This window comes from Peromyscus maniculatus, chromosome 5 (assembly GCF_049852395.1).
Source record: "Peromyscus maniculatus bairdii isolate BWxNUB_F1_BW_parent chromosome 5, HU_Pman_BW_mat_3.1, whole genome shotgun sequence".
Lineage (NCBI taxonomy): Eukaryota > Metazoa > Chordata > Mammalia > Rodentia > Cricetidae > Peromyscus > Peromyscus maniculatus.
In genome coordinates, this window is record NC_134856.1 from 119,235,779 (window position 1) to 119,249,548 (window position 13,770).

A 13,770-nucleotide genomic window follows, 5' to 3' on the forward strand; every position below is an offset into this window, starting at 1 on the left:
CTCTCAATTGGAGTTAACATGGGTTAATACCCCACCTGGAGACTATAGACTGCTGAACAAAAAGCCCAGTGCAAGGTATGGGAAACCTCTTCCCTTCGAGTTTTTGGTCAAGAGAGTCCCAAAGACACCCCAAAACAACACAGGCTCTGGCTATGGTTCTTGGTGGCCCATCAGAACTTTATGGTAAGACCCTATTGCTGAAGACACCACACAATTGAGTCATAGAACATGGAAACATCAGGCTGGTATTGATCAAGAACTTCCCTCCATGTTGGCTAGTTTTCCTAGTATGGGAAGGTAGTATGTAGGCTGCTGGAAGGAAAATCATCAATATTTTTTGAATTTGTGAGCTACGGTAATGACCTACATGGCAAGATATGCTAATAAGTGCAATAATGGCAGAAATATTATGGAAGTAACCATCCACTTTCTGATTGGATTTAGGCTCCACACACATAAGAGAGTAAATCTGGTCAAGAACCCATGGCCGGGAAGCTCAGGGAGAATTTATTTTTTATTATTTTCCTAACTGGACATAGTATCAAACTGCTATCTAAACGCACACCTCTCTGTTCATAGGTCAGTGCAGTTCTCTGTCCTCATCAGAGAAGCTTCTTTGTACAGTGAGTGGCAGTTAACACCAAAGCTTACAACCAGTCAAAGTGGGGAGGATAAATGTCTGTGGAGTGCTTGGCCATAAGTGGGACATTTATAGCATATCCTTCCCCTGCAAGACTTAGGGATCGTCACAGAAGTGATAAAAATGACCATAAGAACTAGAAGCCAGGGAAGATTAGAGTATAACAGTAAGTTCTGGACATGACAACACGTTTCAGTGATTGCCTGTACAAGACTCAAGATCAAACTAGTCAACATTACAGCATGAGGAAGGGAAGGGCCCACGAGCCCTCCCCATGCCCGGGTGAGAAGCTATTGACAGTTGATGGCTCCTGGGTTTTCATTAAGGGTGTTGCCTCTGGTAAATCAACCGTGCTTCAGTGGATGACCCCACACCTGTGCCTGTATGGACAGTAGAAATTGGATTTAGTAGGTTATTGGGGGTGGGAGCATAAAATTAAGATACAGTTAGAAGTCTCAGGGGGTAGATCCAGGAGGAGTGAGGGGCAGAAGTGGGGATGGATATGACCAAAATACATTATATGCATGTATGAAACTTTCAACAAATTAATGAAAGCACTATATTAGAAAAGAAATAGAAACCAGTGAGCTGTTATCCTACAGAGTAGTCAGTCACCTAATCATTATAGTTGAGAGAGTGGTACCCTGCAGGACGCCTAACCTTGTGTTCCATCTCCAGCCTTTTGATAGACACAGGGCATTGATTCTCAAAGTGTGGTCTGCATTTGTCAGCATTACTGTCCCTTGTTAATTGTGGTCTGTTAATATTGGTCTTGTTAATTGTGGCTCTGGATCCTACACCAGATCACTGCTAAGCTGGAAGTGTTGGGTATGGGGCCCAGCAATTTGATTTTTCATTGGCTCTCCAGGAGCTTCAGATGTATGCTGAGTTTGATGTATGCTTAGAGTGTAGAGAGTTGAGGAGATCAGTCACAAGAAAGAAGTCTGCCTCTGCTTCACGTGTCTGCTACTTCAAATTCATCTTGAAGTCTCAGGTAGGGTAGGCAGGCTTGGTCAGTGATCCCCCAGTGTCTATAATTAACTCCAGGCTTTTTTTGGTCAAAGGCAAACTTCTGGAATATTGAACATTTACTGATGGATGGGAAAGGGTCTTTGAAATCTGCCTGTGAACACAGCAGATGTCATTCACCAGAACCTGCTCAGAGCTTCTTGGGGAAACCATCCCTAATATTAGTGCTGTAGTTAGCATCTCAGCACCACGAGTACAAGTTCTGAACTGTCAGCTTTAAACTTCTCATTTGTTCTTCGGACATGTGGCACCTAACAAGGATTTGGATGGCTTTCATAACCTCATCTCTCCTCCTTTCTGACAGCTGGTGCTAAATAGATTTCGAGATCATCTTATTTGCTTTGAAAGATCAAACTGGCCCCAAGTCGTCCATTTCCTATTGCACGTCTGTGCTTTAAAGGTTCTTGAAACTTGTGACCATCAGGAACATTGAGAACTATTTTTTTTTTCAGTGTGGGGCTTTGGTTCCTCTTATTCCGATGGGTACATGTCATAGGAGTATAGCCTTTTTATGTCTATGTTGAAAAAACTTTAAGTGGTTGCTTAAACATTTCATCCTTTCAAAATGTTTGGCTTGAGTTTATATAAGTGGAAATTTCTGGTAGCTTTGTGAAACCTGTAATAAACTCTTTGGAATGAGTGCGGAACTGATATCATATGTTTCCTAAACCTTCCTTGGATCTGTGGCTGGGAAAAGCTGTCATTCAAGGGTTAATGGTATCCAGGCCTTATTTACGTTTGTGGGATTGGGATGTGCAAAATGGGCTTCTTGCACTCCGTCCAGGTTTGTGGAAGATTAGCTGTTCTAAACAGAAATGGAAGAACAGCCCAGAAGAATTGGGAAAAGAATGCGTAGCGTGGACAACAGGATTTTTCCCCTGTGTGTGGCTATGGAGGGTCGGAAAAGGATGAGATGAGGTTTAAAAATTAAGTGTAGACTCATGGCTCCTCTCCTGATTAGTGTCAGAATACATTCAGTCTGGGGGCTACTCCTGACGGGCTGACCACATTCCACCCACTGTTATTCAGTAGAAATCTCCAGATTCTGTGAGGCAGACAGGCATGGTTATGACTGTAAATGCTGTTTGTTGATTTCAGTTGACAGCCCAGTGTGTGGCTGTGTTCGAACTCATGCTGTGCTGAGCTGGACGGGGAAGTAGCCATGTGGGTTGAATGTTTAGGAAGCCTTCTAGGGAACTAGGCATCTCTGAGACAGCAGAACCTGGGGGACTAGAGTTGATTATGGAAATGACATATTTTTTTCCACAATCTCTTGCACCGAGAAACCTTTCATTTCAGCGTTGGTCACTGAGAAGTTGTCTGACTGCCTACTGCATACAGAGCTAGAGATGATTAACTCAAAGCTTTGAAATGATTTTTTAAAATAATTATGAGTAGTATTGGTGCATGCCTTTAATCCCAGCACTCCAGAGGCAGAGGCAGGCAGATCTCTGTGAGTTTGAGGTCAACCTGGTCTACAGAGTGAGTTCCAAGACAGCCAGAACCCTGTCTCAAATATAAATAAAATATAAATACAAAAATAAAATATAAATATAAAAAATAATTAAATATATTTCTGTATCCTAAGTCCCTGAAGTTGGCTCTTCATTGGCTAATTGTATGTACTGATAGGGAAACTTTTTAATGCCATCATACTCAAACATATTAATTAGGTTTACTAAAAAGTAAGAATTACACGTCCTTTGTTATCGATAAGTAGCAGAACGGTGGCCCTCATACTGTGTGAGGCCTAAAGTGTAATAGCTACAAAGGCTCACAGAAAACCTGAAATGTCCATCGAGTCAGAGGACACACAGCTCAGTGTCCCACCCTTAGCAAGGGCACACTGAGCCCAGGAAGCCTCCTGCTGCCACAGAGGCTGATGGGTAGCCAATCCCAGGAGCTTTGCGTTTCCTGTCCTTGCCACTCAGGTAAGCATGCTACATGCACAGAATTCCTCTTCTCTTTTTCTTTTCTCCCTCTTTTCTTCCTCTCCCTCTCCCATGCTTCCTCTCTCTATCTTTGTTTCACAGGGTCTCACTGTGTGTCCTAACTGCCCTTAACTCACAATTCCCCTGCCGCAGCCTTCTGAGTGCTGGGATTACAGGTGTGCACTACTGTGCCTGGCTTGCGTGAACCTCATCCTGAGACACTGACTTGGTCTCAGGCGCTGTGCTGGATTTAAGGACTGAAGAAGCAGTAACTCAAGTGTGATGTGCCTGTCTCTGAGTTGCTCTCTGTCCTTGTCCTAAACCTTTCCTTTTGTGTTACAAACTAGAAACACAAAGTATGAAATCTAACCAGGGGATCCGTTAGCGTTGCCGAGATTGTTTTCTGGGTGCTTCATTCGTTCATTATTCTATGGAATTGCATTTTTTATATCTTGCTCCGAGTGTCTACGGAGCCTTAAAACACATTTGTTCTTAAGAGGAGGAAGAGCTCGGAGTGTGAGAGAGGCAATACCCACACTGTGGCTTCTACACTTCTGTAGTGAGCGCTGGTTCCTGATGATTGGATATTTAAGAACAGGCAGTCTTTTCCTTCCTTCCTTCCTTCCTTCCTTCCTTGAGTCTTTGTAACAATTTATTTTTTATTTTATGTGCATTGGTGTTTGCCTGCATGTATGTCTATGTGAGGGTGTTGGGTTCCTTGCAACTGGAGTTACAGACAGTTGTGAGCTGCCATGTGGGTGCTGGGAATTGAACCCAGGTCCTCTGGAAGAGCAGCCAGTGCTCTTAACCACTGAACCATCTCTCCAGCCCCAAGAACAGGCATTCTTACAATGTGAAAGATTAGGGAAAGCAACAGTGTAGAGTCAGAATACCAGGGATGACTCTGTCCTTGCCACACCTGTCCCTGACACCCAGGTTGGACACTGAGTCCCTCTGAGCAATACCCCCCACCCCTTACACATTAGAACATGTCATATGGAAGGACTCATCATAAATGTAAAGCACCTCAGGGCAGCTCACACTTAGAGCCTAAACAGTTGAATACGTAATTACAAAGCTCATGCTGAATGGAGTTAAAGGTCAGTAATAAACACGGCTATTACACCATCCTTGGTTTTTTTTTTTTTTTAAAGTTATGCCTGAGAGAATAGATTTACTCACCACACTCACTTCTGGTCCTAGAAGCTGACGGCAAATGCGGGGCATTCCCAGCTCCTTCCACAGGTGTGAAGTTGGTATCAAAAGTTAGTTAGCTTCTAAGAGCCCAAGTCAGACGAGGTCCATGAGGGCTGAATTCTGAGGTCGTGAAGGGAGAGATGCTTGTTGTCAGGTGAAACGACACGGGGCGAAAATCAATGATGGCAGAGAAGGAAATGGCGAAGAGCCTTGAAGAAGGTCTGACGTACAGGACTGCGCCGTTGGCATGGTAACGCGTTGCTGAGTCGGTCTTGTCCACTTGTCAGCATGGGAACAAGCCCCCTAGGAAGGCAAATGGATACTCCCCAGGGAGAAGTGCTCAGTGCTCGCAGTTAGCCCGGTCCGCCTCCCCATCTAGCTGAACTGACTGGATGGAGGAGGTGGTGGTGGTGACACACGCTGTTCTGAAATGGGGTCCAAGCCAGCGCTCGTCCCCCCCTCCCCCCCCCCGCCCCCGCTGTGTCCCTTGACTGGAACATGGTATAATTTGACCCGGTTGATTCCATGCCTCCTCGCTGTCTCTAAGCTGTCACTCACCCCTTTGTTAGGTTCATGTGGGCTCTCTTCCCTTGGTTAGGCTTTTCCAGGGACACTGAAGTGGTGACGATTTGTCCTACAAATACCTCTTATCTTGGAATCACTTAATGTTCTCTTTAGGTAGTGAAAAGCCCCTGCTGATGAAAAGTGTGTGTGTGTGTGTGTGTGTGTGTGTGTTTTAAACTGGACTTTTTTTCATAAAAAATTTTAAAATTGCATGTATTTATGTGTGGGGGGTGGGGTGGGGCAGAGAATGACTTGTGGGTGTCAGTACCCTCCATCTACCACATGAGCCCTGCGGACAGAATTCAAGTCTTGGAGGCATGCCTATTTACCCACTGAGCCACCTCTCTGGTCTGGAATTCTTAGCAAAACGAGAAAAATATCTGTGAAAATGACTGTGATAGTTCTGAGAGCACAGGATGATGTCTCCCTCAGAGCCTGGTGTCTGTACGGGCAAGTGTTGAAATGGAGGTAACAGGGTGGAGGGCACCAGAGCCAGAGTGGAGTTTCCAGGTTTAACAGTGCTATGGTTGTTTTGGGTTAGGGCCGGGTTAGAGCAAGCCTTGTCCATGTTGTATGCTTTGATAAGGTCATGTTATAACAGGACTAAGAAAACAGGAGGACTTTAGGGAGGGAAGAGTAAGCGAATCCATCTGCTCTTGAGACTGACAGAATATTCTCTCACATAACTATTTTAAACTCTCAATCTTAGGAAATGTTTCACTTGGTTTACATAAGGAACTCTCTTCATTTTGGTGCATATGAATGTTGCCTTAGACTTTGGACATATTTTGAAATACAATAGCCTTTAGGCACCAGAAATTTACAAAATTAATCTATTACAAACTGGAAGAAAGTAAAATGATTATGAATTCTAGCTATAAAGTAATCAGAGACCTATAATAAGGAATAAACATACACATACATTAGAACAGATGAAAAGTTAAAATTCACTCAAGTCACAATAGAAACAGAATTAAGCTGTAGCTCAGATGTAGCTCAGAAGCAGAATATTTGACTGGCACGCAGGAACCCCTGGGTTTAATCCTAAGCCCCATCTCCCCCCGACACACTATTAAACACACTATCGGTATTAACCCTTTGGTATATTTGTTGGAACAGTGATAGTGAGTGCCAGAGCTATTCTTATTTGTGTACATTCATGAGTAGCTGCATGTGGAGGCCAGAGGTCAGTTCATCTCAGGTGTCCTCAAGACAGCTGCCCACCTTTGTGTGTGTGTGTGTGTGTGTGTGTGTGTGTGTGTGTGTGTGTGTGTGTGTGAGAGAGAGAGAGAGAGAGAGAGAGAGAGAGAGAGAGAGAGAGAGAGAGATGATCTCACCCTTGGACCCAGAACTTGACGATTAGACTAAGATGGATGACCAGGGATCTTCCTGTCCCTGCCTCCTCACTGCTGGGATTCTAGACATGTGCTACCACACTTGGCTTTTGTGTGTGGCTCTGGGAATCAACCTCAGGTCCTCCTGCACAGCAGATATTTCACAGTCAACTATTTCCTAAGCCCTCAAAAACTCTCCTCCTCCTCCTCCTCCTCCTCCTCCTCCTCCTCCTCCTCCTCTTCCTCCTCCTCATCTTCCTCCTCTCTGTATTTTTGTGTATGGATGTTTTGCCTGAATGTAGGGCTATGTACCACATCTCTGTAGTGCCCTTACAGGCCAGAAGAGGGTGTCATATCTCGTGGAACTGGCATTACAGACAGTTGTGAGGCACCATGTGGGTGCTGGGAATTGAACCAGGGTCCTCTGGAAGAGCAGCCACTGCTCTTAACCATTGATCCATCTCCATCCCCAAAGCTATTGTTATTTGAAGAGCCCGTAGAAGAAATATGTTTAATTATATTTAAAATATTCAAAGCACTAAGAAACTAAGGAAATGTAAATGTTTCTGGTGTGTTTTCAGCTACTGTTAGTTTCATTACTGGATATCAAAGTACAGTAAAAACTTTATTTACAGTTTCAACACCTTGTCCAGCTGTAAGCCACCCCCATAGGGGTCTACTCGTAGGCCCCAGCTTTTCTTGGGTGACTTTTCTATGTAAAGTATATAACTGATTTTGGATTTTTGTTTCATCAAGTGCTGAAAGTGCAGAAAACCATTCTTAGCATGGGTAAAGGGTCTTAATGGCACACCATTTGTCATTAATGTTCCTGGTTCCATGTTCTTACCTCCGTTCTGGTTTTCTCATTTAATTTTTTTATCATGATGCACAATTGGATTATTTTGTAGAATGGCATGGGTTTCAGATGGGGTTATGTCCCAGTAAGCCCACGGGAAGTTGAAAGTGCATGGAATACACCTCAATTAGGAGCATCCTAGCCCAGCCACACAATTGACTGGGTAGTGTCGAGAGGGTGGACCTGCCATCCAGTGTCACAGCTCAGCAGTCCCAGAGAAGACTGGTAATATTGCCAGTCCAGGGCAGATAGACATTCCAATTGAAAGCATGGTTCACTGGACTTCCTGTTGCTTTCGCATTGGCATAAAGTAAACATAATTTTAAGTTCGATGTCCACATTTTAAGAACAGACATTCCGCATTATTTCCCTGCAGATTCTCTTGGGAATTCCCCTGATTCTGAATAGGAAGTGGTCACGTGTATAAGAGGTGCTTCTTTGCTCCTCCCACCTTTCCTTCTCCCGTTTCTCTAGAAAGCCACCCGAGAGTCAAGATTAAAACCTACTGCTCTTGAGTGGTGCCGCCCCCTCGTGGCATGCCTGGGAAACTGCAGCTGGTCCAATCTGCGGTTGCAGTGATTCAATTTGTTGTGGTGGTTGGACTAGGGTCCCCTTTCTTTAATGGTGTGAGTCAAAGTCTTCCTCGCCGACTAGTGTTCTCTTTGTGAGAGCCACTGAAAGTCCATCACTCCCGCAGTCTCCCTGCTGCCCCTTGATACTGGCTTTCAGTTGCTCTGACGAGAGTGCCGAAGAAAAGCAGCACATAAAGAAGAGAAGCTGGTTGATTTTAGTCCATGATCAGTTGGGTCTGTGTCGTTTGTACCCATGGTAGGCAAAATGTCATGGTGTGGGGACAGAGAGTGGACAGACCCTAAGGCGGATAAGAAGGGAAGAGAAAAGATCAGGTCCCAGAATGCCTTTCAGGGGCACATCCCCACGAGGAGACTTAACTTCCTTTCACACACCCCTTCTGTTAAGGGTTCTGCCACCTCCTAGCATCTGAGAGGCTGGGGAATAGGCCTGGAAGACATGGGCCCTTGGGGCACCCTCTAATGATGGACAATTCACAGTACAACTGAATGAAACTCTGGACCTTTAAAGGGAGCCTTCTATGAGTTTAGGCCCAAGTGGATACCTCACTCACACTGTGTTTCACTCAAAATTTACTGATTAGCAATTTTAATCACAACTTGAGCACCTGTTTGTCACATCATCTGGCACAATCAGGGCATGACACCAGGACCTACACTAGGAAATCTTAGGGGGAGGGTCTCTAGAAATTTGCCTATTACAGCCAAAGCCATAAAACTATTAGTTTTCCTTCAACCTTAAGACTGTGTTTATTATCTTCTCCACTTCAGTATTTATTGTTCCCTAGCAAGACTTCCCACATCTTCCTCTCGGGTCTAGCTTGAACTAACAAAGGAAGTCCAGATTTCATTGCAAGAACACCAACAACATGAAAGATCAAACCAGCATCTTCTTTCCGTAACCCGCCAGCCCTAGAGAAACACTTGCCAAGGAGAACTGCCTGGATGAAATCCAGGTCACACAATGTATTCATTCACCAGCTTCTGATGTTCTTATTTTTATTTCTGGGTTGTTTTCCTTCTACATGAAATGTGCAGATTCTCTTTATGTTTATCCTTCAACTCTCTCCCCGAATCTCTCATTAATGACATGAATCCTCTCTCTCCTGACCTCTTTCCCTCTCTGTGTCTCACTCTTCATCAGACCACTGCAGGGAGATGGGGTCCAAGAGGCAGGAGCCCCATATACTGGACGCAGCTCAGTCCCCAAAGTGAGTATGCCACTGGACCTCCCTGGCATCATCATTTCCTTGCTGGTGACTCATGTGTGTCCTTGTTAGCTAGTTATATAATGAGCTTATCTATATATCTTTCAAAATAATCATATTGTGTGATGCCAAGCTCATGAGTCACCTGCTGAATTATTCTTCCCTCGACGGGGTCTCTTCTCGCACAACACCAGAAGAACTCATGGACTTAATTAACCAAGAAGTCAGTCCTGGTTTCTAGCATTGAACTGGGAGTGTCATTACTTCCTGGAAGCTATGAATTCCAACCTCCACCAAGGACTTCAGCACTAACACAGTGATGGGCTGATGCACACAAAAATCGTTTTGAATGTGTGGAGAATAGCAGGGTGATTATCAAAGTGAACTTTAGAATAAAGTCTCTGGGTTCAAAGCAAATGTACAGGCCCTGTCATGAATAGCCTTCGGGAACTGGGGGAAGTTTGTCACCAGTTAGGATGAAGTGGGAGCTGTGAGAAAGGAGTCCGGGTATATAGTGCTGATCACTCTGCTGGATACATAGTAAGTGTTCTATTGATCGTACATACTGTCTCTACCACTGGTGGCCATGCTCATCCATAGTCTTGGTTGAAATGGCTTCCATGAAAATATTGTAAAGGTTAAAATGATCCTAGGAGTCATGAGGAAGATCACAATTTGGATTGGGGTGTGAGTGTGTGGAGGGGGGTATGGGGGGGTATGTAGGTGTAGTGTTGCTGGGAATTGTCGCATTTCAGGCAAGTGCTTTCCCATTCATTGAGTTGTATCTCCCAGCCCCAAAATATTAAAAATAGAGGGAAGAAATGACCTAATTGGTTCCCATTATAATTTGCAGTGAGTTGAACAAGGATGATGTGTTTGGTATTAAGGTTTTCCTTTGTCTCCAGTTGGTGGACTTCCTAACACAATCCCTGTGTCCAAAAATAGAACAAGAGGAAATAGAACACAGCAGAGCTGTAGAAATACCCGTTCAGACTGGAAACCAAATAGTTGGCAGGGGCATCTTGCTAATCTCTTGTGCATTGGTGTGGTTTCAATTAGGGTCTGACTGACGCCTGCACATGGGTTCTACTTCTGTGTTAGACCATCTCAATCATCAGTGGCCTGCAGAGGGCTGCCCTCTAGATGACAAAGCCAGTGGTTAGATGGAGAGTTTCAAGGGAGGCTTTGAGCACATTCACACTCCATTCAAGAACAGTTAGAATGGATCTTCTCCCTGATTCTAACAACACACTGGCTACTCAGCCATCAAGTGATCTTCTGGCCTACGCTATTTGAGTGGAGGAGCCAGTATCTCAAACCAAAGTGTGTATGATCCCAAAACCCACCTATTAGCTACTAGAGTGACCTTGGGTTCTGACCTAATGAATGACCACAGCCAGGAAGTCTCGGGGCGTGTAGCCATTGAGTCACTGAGGGATCAAACAAGAACTGAGAGCAAGCTTCTCCCCAAATGGAAAACTTCCCAATTAAAGAACTAGCCAGAGTGGTCTTTTGCCTATACTGACTATTGTTTAATGATTAACGATTTGAAGATTAACTGAATTAGTTCATCTCAAGGTGCACCCGTGCACCAGGATAGGAGCTACCCTGCAGCTTAGGTATCAAGTGTCTCCACAAGGCTCATGGAGTAGACTTGGTCCACAGGCTGGTACTGCTGAGAGAGGTGGAGCCCTCAGGAGCTGGTATCAGTGGGAAGACGGTGTGTCACTGGGTGCCCTCACAGGGGCTGGAGGGTTCGGCTCCTCTGGTCTCTTCCATCTCTACCATCAAGTAAGCCGTTCCTGTTCTTGTGGTGTGTTTCCTTGCCACATGGCCAGTCAGTCATGCTCAGGAACTTCCAAAGCAGTGAGCTAAGAAAACCTTTTCTGTTTTCTTTGTAAGTTGATTGTTCCAGGCATTGTGTTAGTGGGATGGAAAGCTATCATAGGTCAAAGAAAACAACACCGCGTCATTAGGGGGAAATACTCTAGAATGCTATATAAGCAAAGCTTGTTATCTACTATGTCTGGTGTGGCCCTATGGGTGCTTGATGTTTTTCATTAGGTCAAACTTCAATTCCTAACACTCCAGTCCTTTAGTTAACCAGGATTGTCAATTATTCTAAACACTACTTTAAAAGGGAGATGAGTCAGAGACAGAGGCAAACAGATACAAGCCCCAATTCCTCATCACATTTTGACTTTGGAGAAACCAACTTTCTGATTTCATCAGAAACACAAGGCTATGTTTTTGTGTGTGCACTTTCATGTGTATACAAGTGAGAATGCGTGAGATCATGTACTGGAGAATATATATGTGTTCATGCATGTGGAGGTGCTGCTCACGTGTGTGGGGGGGGAGAGGGAGAGGGAAAGGGGGAGGGCGCGGGGTGGGGGAAGTTCCTTGCTGACCTGGAACTCTCTTGAAGTAGGCTAAACTAGCTGGCCAGTGAGGCCAGGGATCTGCCACCCTTCATTGCCCCACTGGTTGACAAGTGTGTGCCACCACACCCCATTTTTTGTTTTTGTTTGTTTGTTTTTGTTTTCTGTGGACTCTAGATAATGAACTCAGGAGCCTAATACTGGCTTGGCCATCTCTGTAGCCCATGCCTTGCTTTTGAACATCACAGCTGTGACATGTTCTTACATGTGTGAATGAGCTCATTTGGTTCTTGTATGGTCTGAGAGGAGTCAGGTGCATGCTCTCATCTCTGGATCTGCTAGGGCTCAGCATCACTGACCTCTTACTTCTTCAGTGGAGGTCCTCAGAACGCTCAGTCATCAATGAGTAATGGAATTATGTCTTCATAAAGTCAGCAAGCTGCTTGCTTTAGTCTGGAGCGGAAGTCCTGCATGTGCGTGCATTTTCTTTTAACCTTCATCTAAGCAGATTGTAAAAGTAGCCCCAAAACACCTCTTGTCAGTGTAGAAATGGGATGCTGGGATAGGCTTTGGGGATCATCTTCTTCAACTGCTTCATAGTGCAGAGAGAAGAAAGAGGGATCTGGAAGTGAACTGGCCAGCCTTCTCCAGCCTGATCACTCCCGTCTGTGTGGGGACAATTGTGCTTTGGGTCTAACAGGTGAATAAACTTAGACTGTGTCTCCATGCCCACATGGTATCCTTGGACTGCTTCCTTGAAGATATTTAAAAAGCATAAAATAGACCAAATCCGTGGCTGAGACAGTTTTGTTCTGCTGATTTTTCTCATAATTTACAAAGAATTTCAGTAGATCAAAAACAAGGCAAAAAATGTACAAATTAGAGCCAGGGAAGCATTCCAGATCTCCTAATCTCACTGTGCTGGGAGTATAAAAGAACGTTCTTAAAACATTCCTTTTTTCACATAACACATGAAAAAGTCACTATAATGTGCTTGCTTTATACCCGTGGGATATTTGTTTTATTGAGACAAGATCTCTCTGTATAGCCAAGGCTATCCCTAAATTCAAAGCAGCCCTCTTGCCTCAGCCTCATGAGCAGTAGAATTCTGCACTCCCATACCCAATTCCCTATGCATGCATTATGTCCTTCTTTGCTGAAGTGGACTTGAGATAAAAATAGTTTTATTATCTTTGATACTCCCCCATGGAATCATGGTATTTAACTTAGTATCACAACTTGTGAAACATTGCAGCCCTTCCCATTCAGATTTGGAAAGTTCCTCCTGATCTGAACCTGCTGGCAGCTGTAGGTCATGGCTGGTATCTTCATGGAGTTCTACATTATCAACACACACAACTTGCAAAATTTCCCTTCTAGTGAATGTTTAATCACAAACTAGCTCCCAAGGGGAGGTGCTGCTTATGGCTCAGTCACAAATAGCCAGACTATTGGCTCCAGCCAAAGGGCCTCATTCAGAGCATGGAACCCTGGAACCCTGCCCCATCACCCTCCTCTAGAGTAGGCAAGAATGCAGGCACTTGCCTGGAATCACAGCTGATTGGGAGGCTGAGGCAAGAGGACAGTGAGTTCAAGGCCAGCCTCAGCCAACTTAATGAGACCTTGTTCAAAAAGAATGAATGAATGATAAAGGGTGGAGGGGGTGTCTCAGTAGTACATCCCTTACCTAGCCAATGACAGGGGGATGGCTATCAGTTTAGGTTTGTGGCCTCAGAGGCTTCGAGTTCAAGTCTGTTCACCCCCCGGAAGCCAGGAAGCAGCGTGCCCTGCCCTTGCTACTGTGTTTGCTTGCCCCTGTCCCCCCCACAACCTTTCCCCAGAGCTTAGCAAGCCAGTGAAAAAAGTCTTTCCATCCCAAATGCTGTTTCCCATCTTCCAGCTGTAGTCGAGGTGATCCTGGGAGTTTTTAACCAGAAACACAAGCCTGAGGTTCTGTTTTTGTACAGTGAGCAATCTTCCCATCAGCTGGAAAGAGGCATTACGGCCATGTCCCTGGTCATCTGAGAGTGCTCAACCAAT

The 13,770-nt window shown here is 44.8% G+C and overlaps 1 protein-coding gene and 1 long non-coding RNA gene across 2 annotated transcripts in view; one reads left to right on the forward strand and one right to left on the reverse strand.

Moving 5' to 3' along the window:
* LOC121829590 (uncharacterized) overlaps positions 1–5,111 on the reverse strand; it is a 66,688-nt gene extending 61,577 nt beyond the window's left edge. The window contains exon 1 of the long non-coding RNA XR_013051582.1: positions 4,783–5,111. This is a non-coding gene — a long non-coding RNA (uncharacterized LOC121829590). The remainder of the gene's footprint in view (positions 1–4,782) is intronic.
* Positions 1–13,770, forward strand: part of Bmp6 (bone morphogenetic protein 6) — a 151,395-nt gene that overhangs the window by 85,252 nt on the left and 52,373 nt on the right. The gene's annotated exons all lie outside the window — the stretch shown is intronic.